The sequence below is a fragment of the Perna viridis genome, chromosome 10, assembly GCF_037379345.1.
Source record: "Perna viridis isolate PV_CMFRI_1.1 ecotype Kerala chromosome 10, ASM3737934v1, whole genome shotgun sequence".
NCBI lineage: Eukaryota > Metazoa > Mollusca > Bivalvia > Mytilida > Mytilidae > Perna > Perna viridis.
In genome coordinates, this window is record NC_142454.1 from 11,821,822 (window position 1) to 11,836,742 (window position 14,921).

The following is a 14,921-nucleotide window of genomic DNA, read 5'->3' on the forward strand; positions in this document are numbered from 1 at the left end:
TTTCACATATGCGCAAAATTCAACATGCTGCATTAATTGAGTGTATGGATATTATTTAAATGTGTTGTAAAATGCAATACACCAATAATACACATCATCACCTGGCCCATTTAACAAGTAGGTCGTGCGAGTTTCCATCTTTCTTTCTAAGTATCTCCGGTGTTAATAAACTGCATATCAATTATTCATACTTTCCTTTTTCTAAAGATGTAAACCTTAATACCTTTCTAGTGAACAATCCAAATGAGTTTTACTTCATTAGCAGGAAAGGCTTACTTGTTATACATTATTAAAATCCTTATCGCAGAAAATCACATCATTCTACACCTAGCAAGCACAGGCACGTGAACCAAGGAGGTGAGTAAATTAAACTTAGTCAACAGCGGGATCTGTTATCAACAGAACCGCTTGCCAATATTATTACTGAAATTGTAACCCTGCCCCGGTTCAGTGGATAAATCAATTTGTAAATGTATAATACTTATTATAGTCGGCGTCACATAAATAACATACTGTTAAAATTTGAATAAAAATATTTTCTACGACTTTATTGACACCTACCTCGTTTAAAATGTCTTAAATGACTTGCTCATTCGTTTAGCCAAACGGCTTCTCCCTAAACATTGAATCGTTAAATTCCGGTCAGATTTTAATTCTAGGTGCCAATATTTACATTGTAAAAAGTCGGCCATGTTTACAGTGATCGGGTTGCTAGGAGATGTTGTTTACGTTTATATGGTTTGTCCAAAAACCGAAGAACCCAGAATGCACTTCGGCGTTATTTCGGATATCTCGGATTTATTTTACGCGAACAACGTACAATACCGAGAAGTTGATCAAGCAGACGATTGTCACCGGAGTTCGACGGGAACTTACGAACTTCGTTTGTAAACAAATCGTCCCGTAGAAACCAACATGGCGGATATTAGTATGGGATTTTCCCGTAAGGATTTGTTACGCATGATTTAAGCTAGTAAGCGACTTGTTTAGGGAGAAGCCGTTTGGCTAAACGAATGAGCAAGTCATTTAAGACAATTTAAACGACGGTAGGTGTCAATAAAGTCGTAGAAAATATTTTTATTCAAATTTTAACAGTATGTTATTTATGTGACGCCAAGTATAATAAGTTTGCTCACTCGATGGCAAAGATATACAAATTGGACATAATTCATTGACACGGGTTCACTACTTTCTTGCAAAGGTATATCACATAATGATCAAGAATGATAACAGATAGGCAAGGAGATAATTTACTCATCGACTAAGGGTCACTACTACCTACATGTAGGAAAAGATTAATGTACTTAATTGTAAAAAATGAATTAATTAAAAAAAATGGCATATTTGAAGGTATTTACACATATTGAGCAAAATGTGATTTTTGTACTAGGAGAAAAAATATATTGTAAAATCATTCAACGCTTTAGTGCAAAATTTACTTTCCTATGTACTTGTAAAGGACAAATAGTTATACGATTTCCATAACGGCAACAGAATCAGTCCGTCACGTAGTTAAGGGCTGATATGGGTCGATGACTCGTGCAAGGACAATATGGGAAATGCCATGATAACTTTTTGATAACACATTTAAATAGACATGCATAATTGTTAATAAATCAACGAACAAACAATAGATAATATCAACAAGGAAAGAATAGTTATAGCTTTAGTAAATGTGAAAAGAATATCTACTAGTATATCTTATCACACTATTTTTCCCAACTTATGATCACTTTTCAGAATAATAAATATTAATTGTCACAATAGAAATAAATGGAAAATTAAATAAAGCCCTTTTGAAGCACTAGTCGGTAGTTCTGTTTATTTCTATTGACCCATGTGTATTGACCACTGTTGCAAATGTATCATCATCTTCCCAATCGTTACTGATAACTAATTATAGCTATCCCTGGATTGATAACTTACTGATCAAATATGCAAAAATGTACTTATCAAGATAAAATATGTAATATCAGCAATATTATCAATCAAATACAACAACTATTGATTATTTACTTAGCTAATCAAAAGTTGTATTGTACCGGTTTATACGCCAGCACTAATGATTCATTTCTACTACTGGAATATAAAATAGCAAATCACAGCTTATATAACCTAAGTTCGCCACTTTTTAAAATTTGTGTTTCTTATTTTTTTTTTTTTTGTTTTTTGTTTTGTTTTGTTTTGTTTTGTTTTTTTGTTTTTTTGTTTTTTTTTGTTGGTTTGTTGTTGTTTTTATTTTTTATTTATTTTTTTTTGTTCGTCGCTTTTGGCGGAATTCGTGCCGCTTATCTGTGTGTGTGTGTGTGGTATTGTTTTTTCTTTATTTTTTTTTGTCCTTGTCCCTTTATGTGTTCTGCGTGTTTTTGCTAATGTTTAAATTTGCTCTTTTTGATGTTTCCTCTAAATGTATACATGTTTCTGTTGTCACTCCGTTGTTTTCGATTACTTTTCTTAAATTGGCATAAACATTTTTTTTCAGGGTTTAAGTAATAGGGATACAATGAAATGCCGTTGACTAGAAACAAAAAGAGAGAGCACGAATCAACAGCATTTCATTGTTTCTGTTACTTAAGCTATTTTTAGACATTACCGAAATAATATTGTATTATATACAGTATACTTAGATATGATTACAACATGTTTAATTTTACTCGTGATCCATGCTTAATGTCCATGGAATAACCATGTTTTATGCATGTGAAAATAATGCGTGAGTAGTTCAAACAATGACTACGCGTATAGACAATGGTTGATAAATATATAAATAGTATGCTCTGTGCACAGTTCACCTCATTGAATACATGAATCAGTGATATAGGGAGAAAATTTCTATGACACTGAACACTAGATTAAATGCTTTCTATACACGGAGACAACAACAATTTATACCAACAAATAACATTCGTCTTTCTTGTATTCAAATAATTTACAATTTATGAAGTAGATATTGCTTTTCAATATAATGAAAGCACAGGGCGAATCCCATCTATGTAGCGCCGTAACAAAGCATAATATATCGAAAATGTAAACATCCTAAGAATATGTGATGATAATACAAGTAATACATGTTAAAAAGTTTATCATGAAATACAAATAATACATCTGTTACTAAACTAGGAGTACAATACCTACTGGTATATGCAGCTTTATTCTCTTTGTATCCCCCTCTTTATCTTCATAAAAATCTTCTATGTTTGGTACTGGATAATACGATTGTATTGACTTTTGTTAAGGTTGGTTTTTCTTGATAATCTTGTCTAATTAACTCCAGATGGTTTGCTTTGTTGCAAAATAAAACATTTCTAACATATACAACAGCGAATCATTTCCACCCGAAAAAAAAAAAAAACAAAAACACCCAAACAAACTACATGGCTACACATTGTAGCAATGATTTTAAGAAAGGCATGGAAACTATCAAACAGTATTGTTACGGTAATGGAATAGATTGAATTCGGAACAAATGTCAGAGTAAATAATTAGGTGTGGTGCAATTAATTCTGCTTTGAAATCATCCATATATGTTTTATCTCTTGACATCATATTTCTGCAGTGTTTTTCTTCGTCTTAACCGCATCTGGCCATTGTATCTGATGTGGGTACATTCATCACAATGCGTAATAATTGACTTAGTATTCCAAAACTCTAGGTAAAATTGAAGTACTTGTATCAAATTGTCATGAACAAAACAAGCTGCATAATCTTCCATTACAATAACTAAACGTCTGTATCAACAAAGAACAGGTGTTCCTTACTAATTGTTTCCCATGAAGAAGAGAATGAGTCAGCATCCTAAGTTATAAAGCTATCCAGCTTAATTATCTAACACGACAAGATGTTTATCTGTTAATGATGTAACACCGCTAAACCTGCGCGCTTAGACATTACAATGAACAAGTGCAAAACATTGGCATGCCGTGTTAAAACTTCTAGCGCACCATGATGTACTGTCATAACTTACAATGAAATGCAAGTACAAAACATAGATATATCCTATAAAAACTTTCAGCACTATGATGTATTGTTATAACTTAACAACTTAATGAAATTGTACTTTGCTAGATAAAGAATTAGACCATGGTTGCTTTAGTAGGATCATTGTGATAAATCGACTACCAAATGGACAGTGATATTGCTCGATCTCGATCGGCATATGCGAGGGCATTATCATTGTTTAAAGTAATGACACTTCCGAAGGGCAGTCAATCTATCAAAAATGTCATCTACATACGTAAAACATTATGTTTATTTTAGTGAAGAATCTGTTGATATTTTACTGTGTGATAATTTTCCGGCCATTTGTTATTAGCATGTGATAATGTTTTTTTTTTTTTTTTTTTTTTTTTTTTTTTTTTTTTTTTTTTCCGACATTTAAATGTACGTTAGGACATTAATGAATACCACATGACCATGTTTTAACCAATAAGAACCGTTGATCTCCTATATATGAAAAATATGCATGCGATGATGGTCTTCCTCTCTGTGCATAAGTGTAAACAACAGAAATTGAATTTCATAATTTACATAAAATCATGGTTTGAACCAACTGCTTTAAGGCATCGAATTATCAAAAAAAATATATATAAATAAATAATACAAATAAGCAAGATTAAGATAAATTACTAAATGGACAAGTTACAGTTAGTACAAGTCTCATGTTTAGACGGAATTTCTTTAATTTCCAGTAAATTTACTCCCCCGTCCAGTTGTTCATTACTGATAAATGGGAGTAAGGTGATCGCTTCAAATCACATTGAAATCCCATCAAATTTATTTTGCCTTATGAAGTTGGGAGAACTTTACCTTCAATTTAAATTTTTTATGTTTCAAGAAATAAGAAAAAAAAAACGTCTAACATTATGACTTGTAAATTCTCAAATAATTCTAATATCGATAATCAATTTACGGTGTTTAAAAGGACCCGCTAAAGCCCGTACCATCATTTAGCTATCTCGATTTGAGTCTAATATCCTATTCGTAATAAAGGTAAAGAAGCTATATGTAAATGAAAGTAGTTTGTTAATTTGGGGTTTGTACACACGGTCTATGAACCTAATTGTTCGGTTGTATTAATGATTTACAATCGAACTACAATGTATGATATGAATAACGTCAGAAGGGATCACGGACTTAATCTAATCGATACATATAACCTCGCTGTGATTAATTACCCGACCTAGATCTTAACCCACAACATTCGCATTGTAATAGTTCCAGAATTTTGTATTTTAGGTTATGTATTTGTTCTGTATTTTGGAGTTCCTGTATGAATTTTCTTCTTTTGTAATACGTTTTATTAGTTGTATGCTATTTACACCTACTAGTAAACGCATTAGAACATTATTCATCTCGATTGGAAAAGAACAATTACAAAAACATTATACATTTGGTTCTAAGTATAATACTTCCAAATAAAAGTGATTCAGGCCCTATTGTACTAACGGCGATACATGTACAATTTATGGCTTAAATACGTTCATTACAATAGACCCCAGAAAGAAACCTTATATATTTTTCACAGCAGATATAGGAGGATGCAGTAAAATCTGATAGTTTAAAACTTGGCTGAAATGCGCTATGTAGAAAGTGTACCTGCCATTCTTATTCTCTGTATAACCAGCCAAACTTTTCTCTCTTTACCTTAATAAAGCAGCAATGCAAAGGAGATTTCGAACAGATTTATCATATTATTTCACGACAGCAGTACTACAAAGTTGTTTTCTATGAGATGTCTGCCACTATAGCTGTAAAATAAGGTTGTTTTCTTAGACTAGGGGTTTCTGTCATTAGCTCATTATAGCACTACTACAAGGGTATTTTCTAGGAGTTTACTCTCATTTCTTTCATTAACTCATGATAGCAGTACTATAAGGGTGTTTTCCAGGACATTTCTATCTTTAGCACACGATAGCAGTCCTACGATGGTGATTTCTAGACAATTTCTCTCAGTAGCTCACTATAGCAGTTATGCGGGGGGGGGGGGTGGGGTGCTACAAGGGTGTTATTTATAAGAGCAATTCAATAATAAAAAAAATTATCTTATTACTTAAATTTTACTTATACCTACCCGCTTCTTATACGGACAAATACATGTGTTGTGTACTTGTGTATGAGGAACAACCCCCCCCCTCTTCCTATTTCACAGTACTGTTTTGTGTCTTTTTATTACTTTCGGACTATTGTTTGTTTGTTTTTATTTCTACTTTATTTGATTTATTTTCGTCGCTGTAATGTAAATCATAAATGTTTCTGTTTGTTTTTTTTTATTGTCTTGTCAACCGTTACTTCGGACTTTGTTAACCTTGACCCTTTTGTATATGTATTTTACACAACTGATTAAAAGTTCATGTCATTGCACATGAATAGGTTCATTTAATTAACTGACATGTGAATGAAAGTTCCAATCGTACTACATTTCGCTTTTTGGTTACACATCCAGCAACTATCATTCTTATTGGATGCGGAGCGTTAGCGAAGTCCTACATGTATATATGTAGATGCTTTCAGTTTTGGTTTTCGTGTTCTCTGTTGTTTATCTTAACACATAGCATTGCAGTTTATTTTTTGTGCAAAAGATAGTATAGGTTCCGAATGATTTTATTTGCTCCTTAATTTTCAAAGTATATAATAACGCTCACAAAAATTGACACGACAACATACAAGTAGCAGTCATTCATCGTATACTATATTAATAACATATAGCTAAGAGGGTGATAGAGCAGATTGTTACCCCGAGAAAATTGTTGACAAATAGAGGCGTAGCCGAGGGTGACAATGTATTTTCAAGGGGTAACAAACTCTCTATCACCCTCTAAGCTATATGTTATTTATTTTATTATACTGAATGTTCCATTTTCCTTCTTTTTCAACGTAAGTCCTAACAATTAGTTTTGTATGTTTGTCTTTAGTCTTTATTTTCTTCAAAGATTGCATTCATTTGAAACAGTAAACGTAAAATGTGGATGACACCCCCTTTTTGGACCTTTATTCAATGTATTTGTGGCGGACCTTTTCCCTGCTCACAATCACAAATGTCAATAAGAAGATTTTTGTTGTTTTTGTTTTTGTTTCTTTTTTTCTGTTATATGACATATAGTTATTTAATCAAACTGTTACCATATGTCTTTACAGATTCAACAACAACAACAAAAAACCAACAAACCAACAAACAAACAAACACAAGATGTTAAGACTGCAGTGTATGGACAACAATGACATAATTCTCATAATTCTCATTTGAACACTATCGTTTACAGTTTCAACGTAAATCACTTTTTAATTTGACAATACAATTAGAAATGTTTACTAGGTACTGATTCGTAGTAAATTTGGCATCATAAGTAAAGAGTAATAAAAGGGAACCAAGGTTCCAGCGGAAATCAAAAGAAAAAAATCCAAGGACAAAGACCAAACATGGAAAACAGACATACACAACAGAGAACATTAAGTAACTAAAATAATACATACAAAGTAACAAAAGCAAATGAGCAACTCGGACTCCACTAAAAACTGGGAGCATGGACCAGGTGCACCGGTAGGGTAAGCGTCTTCTGCTTTTCTAGAAACACCCGAGTTCCTCATCAAAAGTCATAAAAAATCATAACCCTATTCCAGAAGTCTAACTGTAAGAGTCCTAGCGCGATACAAAAAGTCTGCGTAGTTACGGCAAGCTCTGGCATAACGTATGTTGTGATATGAAAACTCCATACGCGGATGCTGAAGGGACGTTGCTACAGATGAAAGTAAAGCTGACAATCGTTAAGTTTTGTAAAAATTTTCCTTAACAATTTAACAAATTTTGTTCTTTCTACTTATAATCTGCATTGCATTCAGGAAATAACACATGGCACGCAATCTCGATGCAGTTTTTTTTTTCGAACACCACTATGGTATCAGTATTTGGCCAATCGGAAAACAGAATTCCGATCAGGTGACTTGAGTTTCCATGGAAGAGCGTCTTTAAGGTCAAAGGGTTAAAAGTGAGAATGTACCGACTGCGTACTCTTACCCTTAGCCATGTGATAGAGCAGAATATTACCCTCGTATTAAATTAATCAAAATTCAGCAAATTAACATGAAGTGTGATAAATTAATTTACTAAATGGTGTCCATTGTTTATGAACTGTGCGCAATCATAATACTTTTTTCAAACAGGTCGTGTGCTCAATTGTAACACCAAAATACATGTGAGTTGTGCGAAATCGTTCAATCTCCTGTCTGGAATTTGCGCAGATGTAATGCCATCTCATATACAAGACTCACATTGCCTAGTTTTACAATTGCCTTTCATTTAGTAAGGAATGAAATCATACATTTTCGCCCACACTTTGTCGTAAACAGAAGACATTTCACACGCAATATACATAATTTCTGTTATATGCTATCCCTTTTATTAGATCAAACATTGTCACTACAAGTCAAGTTGCATGAAACTGGAACTTAATCGAAAATAGATTCAATGTTATTTTATATTCAATTAGCAATGCCCTTGAACAAATGCAATTTATTACTATTTTATTTAACATATATACAAAGTCACCATATACCAGTTATGATTTTTTTAATCAACATAGGGCCTAGAGGTCGCTTGATTTTGATTTAGGATGAATTACCGTTAATTGATGTGACGCAAGGAATTATGAACTTTCAGTAAAAAAAAGCACCAGGATTGTCTTTCTTTTATCACATTGAATCTTTTGTAGGCTATGTCAATATACGATATTAATTTGATTCTATCATCAAAATTAATAATCCGATTGGGTGAGAAGACCGAACATGCGTGAATTAAAATTGAATAAAAAAGAAGGACCGCCAGACCAGTCCCAGACTATCAATTCATATTTCAAAAAACCGTCTTTCTGAAACACTAGTGCACGAAAATTAGCGCATGTTATTTGGGCCAAATACACCTTCCATCGAAGACGACTCTTGTAATATAACTGCTCATACAAATAAGTCTAGCGGAGTTCTGATTATTAAAGCTTAAATTCATACTATGAATATCTACACTGTATATTTATAGTTTTTCATCCATTGCTTTATTGTCATATTGACTATGTACCATGTTTATATCAGTAAGTTCGCCATTTCTCGAGTCGCCTTTAATATTTTTTCGCTTGTTGTAACGACAATTCCAGAGGAAGCAGGAACAAGCAAGAACAACAAACAAAACAGCAGCAGCTATACCACCGACCATCGCATTTTTCTTGTATTGCTGTAGAAGATCACCGAAATACGGTCCATCTACATTCAACCCACGTCTCTCAACAAGAATACTCTTTCTATCAAAAACGTTAACGCAGTAATAAACCCCGAAATCTTCATCGTTGATACGTTTGATAGTCACATTAAATCCAGAGGAATCCATTGTCCAACACTTCTGTTTACGACACATTGGGGCATTGCTATCATTTTCATACGTTTTACCGTTCGGAAATATCCAGTATCTTTTGGGAATGCCTAATGACGGATAAGTTTGGTTCATTGTGCATTCTAGAGTAACTTGTTTGAAATAAGGCTCCTTGATGTCCTCCGAGAAAACACTTACAAGGCACAGTAATAGAGGACAAAGTATCGAAATCGATATCATTCTAAAAAATATAAAGAGCATAACGTGCAGCAAAATGAACAGAAAATGAAATAACCAGAAGTGTCATGAATGAGCATGCGCATACGTTGATCCTTAAGTGTTAGTGCTTGCCCTTGTATTTAATTATAGTTTCAGCATATTATTTTCAAAGTTAAACCTGTTTTAATCTTGAATGCTATTCTGTTTATTGTAATTTATTTTAGTATATGGGTCTATATCTAAAAGCCGGGTATAGATATTTCCACTAATTTGACGGAACTCGCCGTAAACGAAAGTAACTAATGAAACTTGCCTTCATAAAACCTAGTGCGCTTGACCATGAAGAAAGAGAGAGCTGATTTAAAGTAATTAGCGCAGGTGAAAACCAAAGAACCATTCGTATATATTTCCTAGTTCATATCTTCATTGGAGATCTCAACTATGTTAACACAGCATTTGCAACCTGTGTCAGATATCATATTTTGTGCAATACTTTTGATAAGCAGATTAATGCGACAGCAAACGAACATCCAGATATTGTAAAAAGGAATGGACCGGAGAAAAAAAGGATCCCAGAGTATTAAGCGTAATAGCCCTTTTTGTCCCAATTTTGCATGAAATAGGCGAACTTCCCAATAAAAGGGGGCCCTAACCCCTGTACCACCAGTTCAACTGATCCGATAAAAAATTTATATTAAAGATTCATTTTTAGAACAGATACATGTAATATATGGAAGTCAAGCTAATTTTCAGTTATAGTCTAAGCGTTTGAATAATCAACCCGAATATCGTCCGCATGGATACAGGCATGTCTGCGTTATATATATATATATATATATATATATATATATATATATATATATATATATATATATATATATATATATATATATATATATATATATATATATATATAATTTTCTTAACCTTAAAGTATTGAAAAGAAGCTAATTGGTTATAAATTAAGTATGGAATAAATCACATTTTTATGAAGCACGGGATTTATGCTACTGATCATAAATTATGCAAAATCTAAAGTACCACTAAAAGTCAAATAACTTGTTAATTTTTTTTTCAATTTGTAAACTTCCAATGGCAGAGCGATCGCTCGACATCATATACACTATATCAAAACTTGATATATTTTATTGAAAATAAATGCTTGCCTAAGGTATATATATATGAGAAATTACATGGAAATATATGTAGGGTCTAGGTCACATTTAAACGATGAGACTGGAACAGATTCATAGTACTGATATTGTTCATGCAGGTTCAAACAACCAAAAAATAATATGAAGTACGACCAAGTTAAGAAGTAACTAGCTATATCGCTCGCAAAATCATGTGAATGTTCAATAATTTCAAATGTACATGAAATGTTTTGTTTTGCCAATTGATTTGACGACGCTTTTTGTTACACCATTTTCTCTCTGGAGATTTGTTTCATTTTCAAAAACTACTCTTTCCTATAATTCATACATGTACAGACTGACTGTACATGTATGCTTGTCTATTAACCCAGCTGCTTACATGTTTGTCCGAATGTTCTTCAAAATCATTGTTTATGAACTCTTTCTGAACAAAACTGTATAAAAAATGCGCTTAATTTTAGGACGCTTATCTCCTTTTGGATACATTAGATTAAAACAGTTAAGATTATTATATCCGAATACACATAAGCATGCAGATTATTGAATCTAAATACCGCACGTGAGAGAATGGCGTTAATAATTTTCTGAAAAAATTGTTCATTTATGGGGTGTTCAGGGAAGTAACATACATCCTTTTTACATTACAGGGTCTATGCTCAATGCGTGAAACTTTTTTCATGTTCTTGGATCTATCCAAAACGTTTGATAGAGTTTGGCGAGCAGGGTTATTCTATTACATCTGTAGTTATGGAAAAGCGGCATTCAAGGGAAATGCTGGCGACTATTATACAAACCCTATATAGCTCCGTGTCCAATAAAGTTGGTGAAATTAAATCCGATCCATTTGAACAGGAAATGGCCCTTAAACAAGGTTGTGTTTATAACCTACTCTATTTTCAGTGTTCATGAATGCTTTGATAAAAAAATAGATTGTCACGGTTTTGGTGTTGATCTAATCGATAAATCAATTGATAGCTTATTGTTTGTTGACGATATAGTACTGATGGCAAAATCCGAAGATTGACTCCAATCGATCCTAGATATAGCATATGAATTTTAAGTGACTTAAAGCTAAAATTCAAAGAAGTCTAAGGTAATGGTTATATCGATAAATTTAAAGAATGAGAACTAGGGAGGGACTTACTTGAGGAAACGAATGAATATAAGTACCTTGGTGTCTAATTCCCGCGGTCACTTGATTTTAGGTTTCATGTTGTTAATTATTTAAAAGAAACTGTTGAACGGAAACTGAATCCTCTAATAGTCTCTTATACCAGCATGGAAGTTTAAACGTATATTTAACTTTTGGCCATGCTATATGGAAATCGATAATTCGACCGTCAATCTCTTATGGGTGTGCTGTGTAGTTGGTCGCGACTGACAACGCGTGTCGTATTTTAGAGTCGTGGAAGTATCACATTGCGAAATGGGTTTTTAATATCAGAATGAACGTCCCAAAATCGCGTCTTCTACAAGAACTCGGTTGAGAACCGATCAGAGATTTTATGTACAGACAAAGAGTACCTTTCTTTGATAGGCTTAGAAAGTTACCGAATGCGCGGAAAATCTATTTGACTGTAGATTTGCCAAATAGTTTGCAAAGAAATAATAGTTTTCATTTTACAAAATTCAAAATAGTTGTTTTTTTGTTTTTTGTTGTTGTTTTTGATTTTTTTTGTTTTTGTTTTTAATCATTCTGGTAATATCATTATATATAAGAAATATTGAAAAACTGCAAAAATAGTAAAAAAAAAAAGAAAAAAATAATGGGCGACAAATTAATAATTAAACGTTTTGTCTCCTTTCATTATCCCAGCGATTCGTGTACTTTCGTAACCGAACAAAAGGTACGTATGAAATTTTAAATATATTTCAGTCTAATACATTAAAATGACCCAGTATGTAAAGACATTATATTTATTTTTTATTTTAATTTCAAGCATATAGAATACAGTTAAACCATAATTTGTGCATTATTTCCAAATGTAGACGATCACTACCGGTACGTCCGTTCGTTCTTCAAATTAGTGGAAATCTGTATTAAGAAGACTTATTTGTACCGAGGAATGCGAGATAACTCAAAAATACATTCCATTAGAGATTTATTGCAGGTCTTCTGGTGCAGCGTTATTTGTTTAGTGATCCTATCTATGGCGCCAACACAAACAAAAAAAAGGAAGAATAGAACAAGAAGCATAAAACAAGACAACTTGGTCAATTTAGATTTAATTACTCTAAGCGACCATTTTTCTTATATATATATGACAAAGGAACTGAAGAAGGCAAAAACTGAGAATGCATTCAAGGCAAAATGACAGTCGACTATGATGTATAAGATCGTCCATGATATATCGGTAATTTAAAATTCTTCAAGTATCATGTTAATCTTATATAATAAGTATGTACCTTTAGTAGCGACTGCGTTTCCCATTTGTAACATTTAATCAGGGTGAAAAAAAAAACACCATTATCTATATCACAGTTTAGTTTGTGTACACCCATATAGCATATAGTACTGTTCTTGATGATAGGGTATGTAAGTCTCGTCATGTAACTCCGTGGTTTCACGAAAATGGGTCCTAATCTACCATTCAATTGCGCGGGAACTTTGTCATTTACAAAGTATTGAGTTTAGAATTAAAAGTTAAACATTTTTCCGTGTAAAAACATCAACGAAAATTACAAATAATTACATATTTCTGCATGAAAAAGTTTTTAGAAAAGCAACAAATAGATGATTCTGCATTGAAATGTAGCGTCCTGAGATCCTGGAAGTAAACAATAAAACGCAGATCGGTCTTCGGATTTCAACACGTTCTTCATCGAAAATTCCTGTAAGGAAAATGAAATAAGAACGAGACTTAAAAACCCTATACAAGGTAAGCCACGTTTACTTCAGTGCTAACGAAAATGGCGGTCCTACGTTCTTACTTGTGTATGTAACTGTATAAATCTAAATATCACTATATAAACAATCTTACCATAACGAAATGAATAACCGTACATGTTAATACAGAACAACACTAATACAAATTATCTTTATAGATGCACTTATTATATATATATTTCACACATATAAAACTTACCTGCAGTACGTTGTATTTCTCCGGGTTAATAAATCTAACAATATTTCGGAGGTAAAAACGATAGACGTTCAAGCCATATCAAAGTCGAGAAAAGTAGAGTTAAAATTCTGTTATGATTAAGACAGGTTGTTTAAGTATTGACAAAGTACTTATCTACTCTACTTTGTGTATGCACAGTCATATCACAGTCCGATATAACCGTTACCAGATAACACTAAACGGGGCTGTACCATGATCAAATATTATAGTCCTGAATGATTTATTGTGACGTTTACAAACCACATTTGCATATGATACATGTACATGATACTACACTAGATGGTTTAAGGACATTATTATCTGCATGTCCTAATGGTTAAAGTATAATGTATTTCCGGAATTTCGAGGCTATATTTTTGTTGAATAATATTGAATATACTTTGTATCTTTATTTAATTGTTAGTTATCATTTTACTATGTGAACTTGAAAGGCCCGAAAAACGCTGTCATTAGCATTTGCCACACCATATATGCCCCGTCCAAATAATTGTATGATTGATTGATTGATACAAGAATAACCTGACTTTTATACCGTCGATTCGTTGACTATTTTAGGTTTGTGCTCTGATGCGGGGTTATAACGGGTAAGGAACGACTGTCTAATAAATTGTTAGTCAGCTATAAAGCCATTCTTAACAAGTACTATCTTTAAAAAAAGATAGCCGACGCAGTATTTTTTTTTTTCTTTCTGCTTGTACACTTCTACATTTCATTCAAGAAAATAACGCATGGCAAGCAATTTCAATTTTGGATACATTTTTTTTCGAACGCCACTAAGTTATCAGTATTTGGCCAATTCGGAAACAGAATTGCAATCAGATGACTTGCGTTTCCATAGAAGAGCGTTCTTAAGGTCAAAGGTAAAAAGCGAAACTATACCGACTACGTCGGAAAAATGATTTCAAATGTAGTACTTTAGTACATTGGTATGTTGTCTCGGCATAATAAGTTGACCACGTGATACGTTCACTTCCTGTTACCGGTCGATTTCTGAATTTTTTTTCTTAATGTACTTCTGTAGGTTATATCATAGGAGCTTCAATGTGAATGAGTTGTGTCTGAATCGTACAT

At 32.8% G+C, this 14,921-nt stretch overlaps 1 long non-coding RNA gene across 1 annotated transcript; it reads right to left on the reverse strand.

Annotated features, from left to right (window-relative positions):
* Window positions 1-9,337: 9,337 nt before the first annotated feature.
* LOC148604536 (uncharacterized) lies at window positions 9,338-14,258 on the reverse strand. Its single transcript, XR_015915998.1, has 2 exons — window positions 13,812-14,258; window positions 9,338-9,593 (listed from the first exon to the last, which is right to left on the reverse strand). It is a non-coding gene; the product is annotated as an uncharacterized LOC148604536 (long non-coding RNA).
* Between the last annotated feature and the right edge of the window lie 663 nt (window positions 14,259-14,921).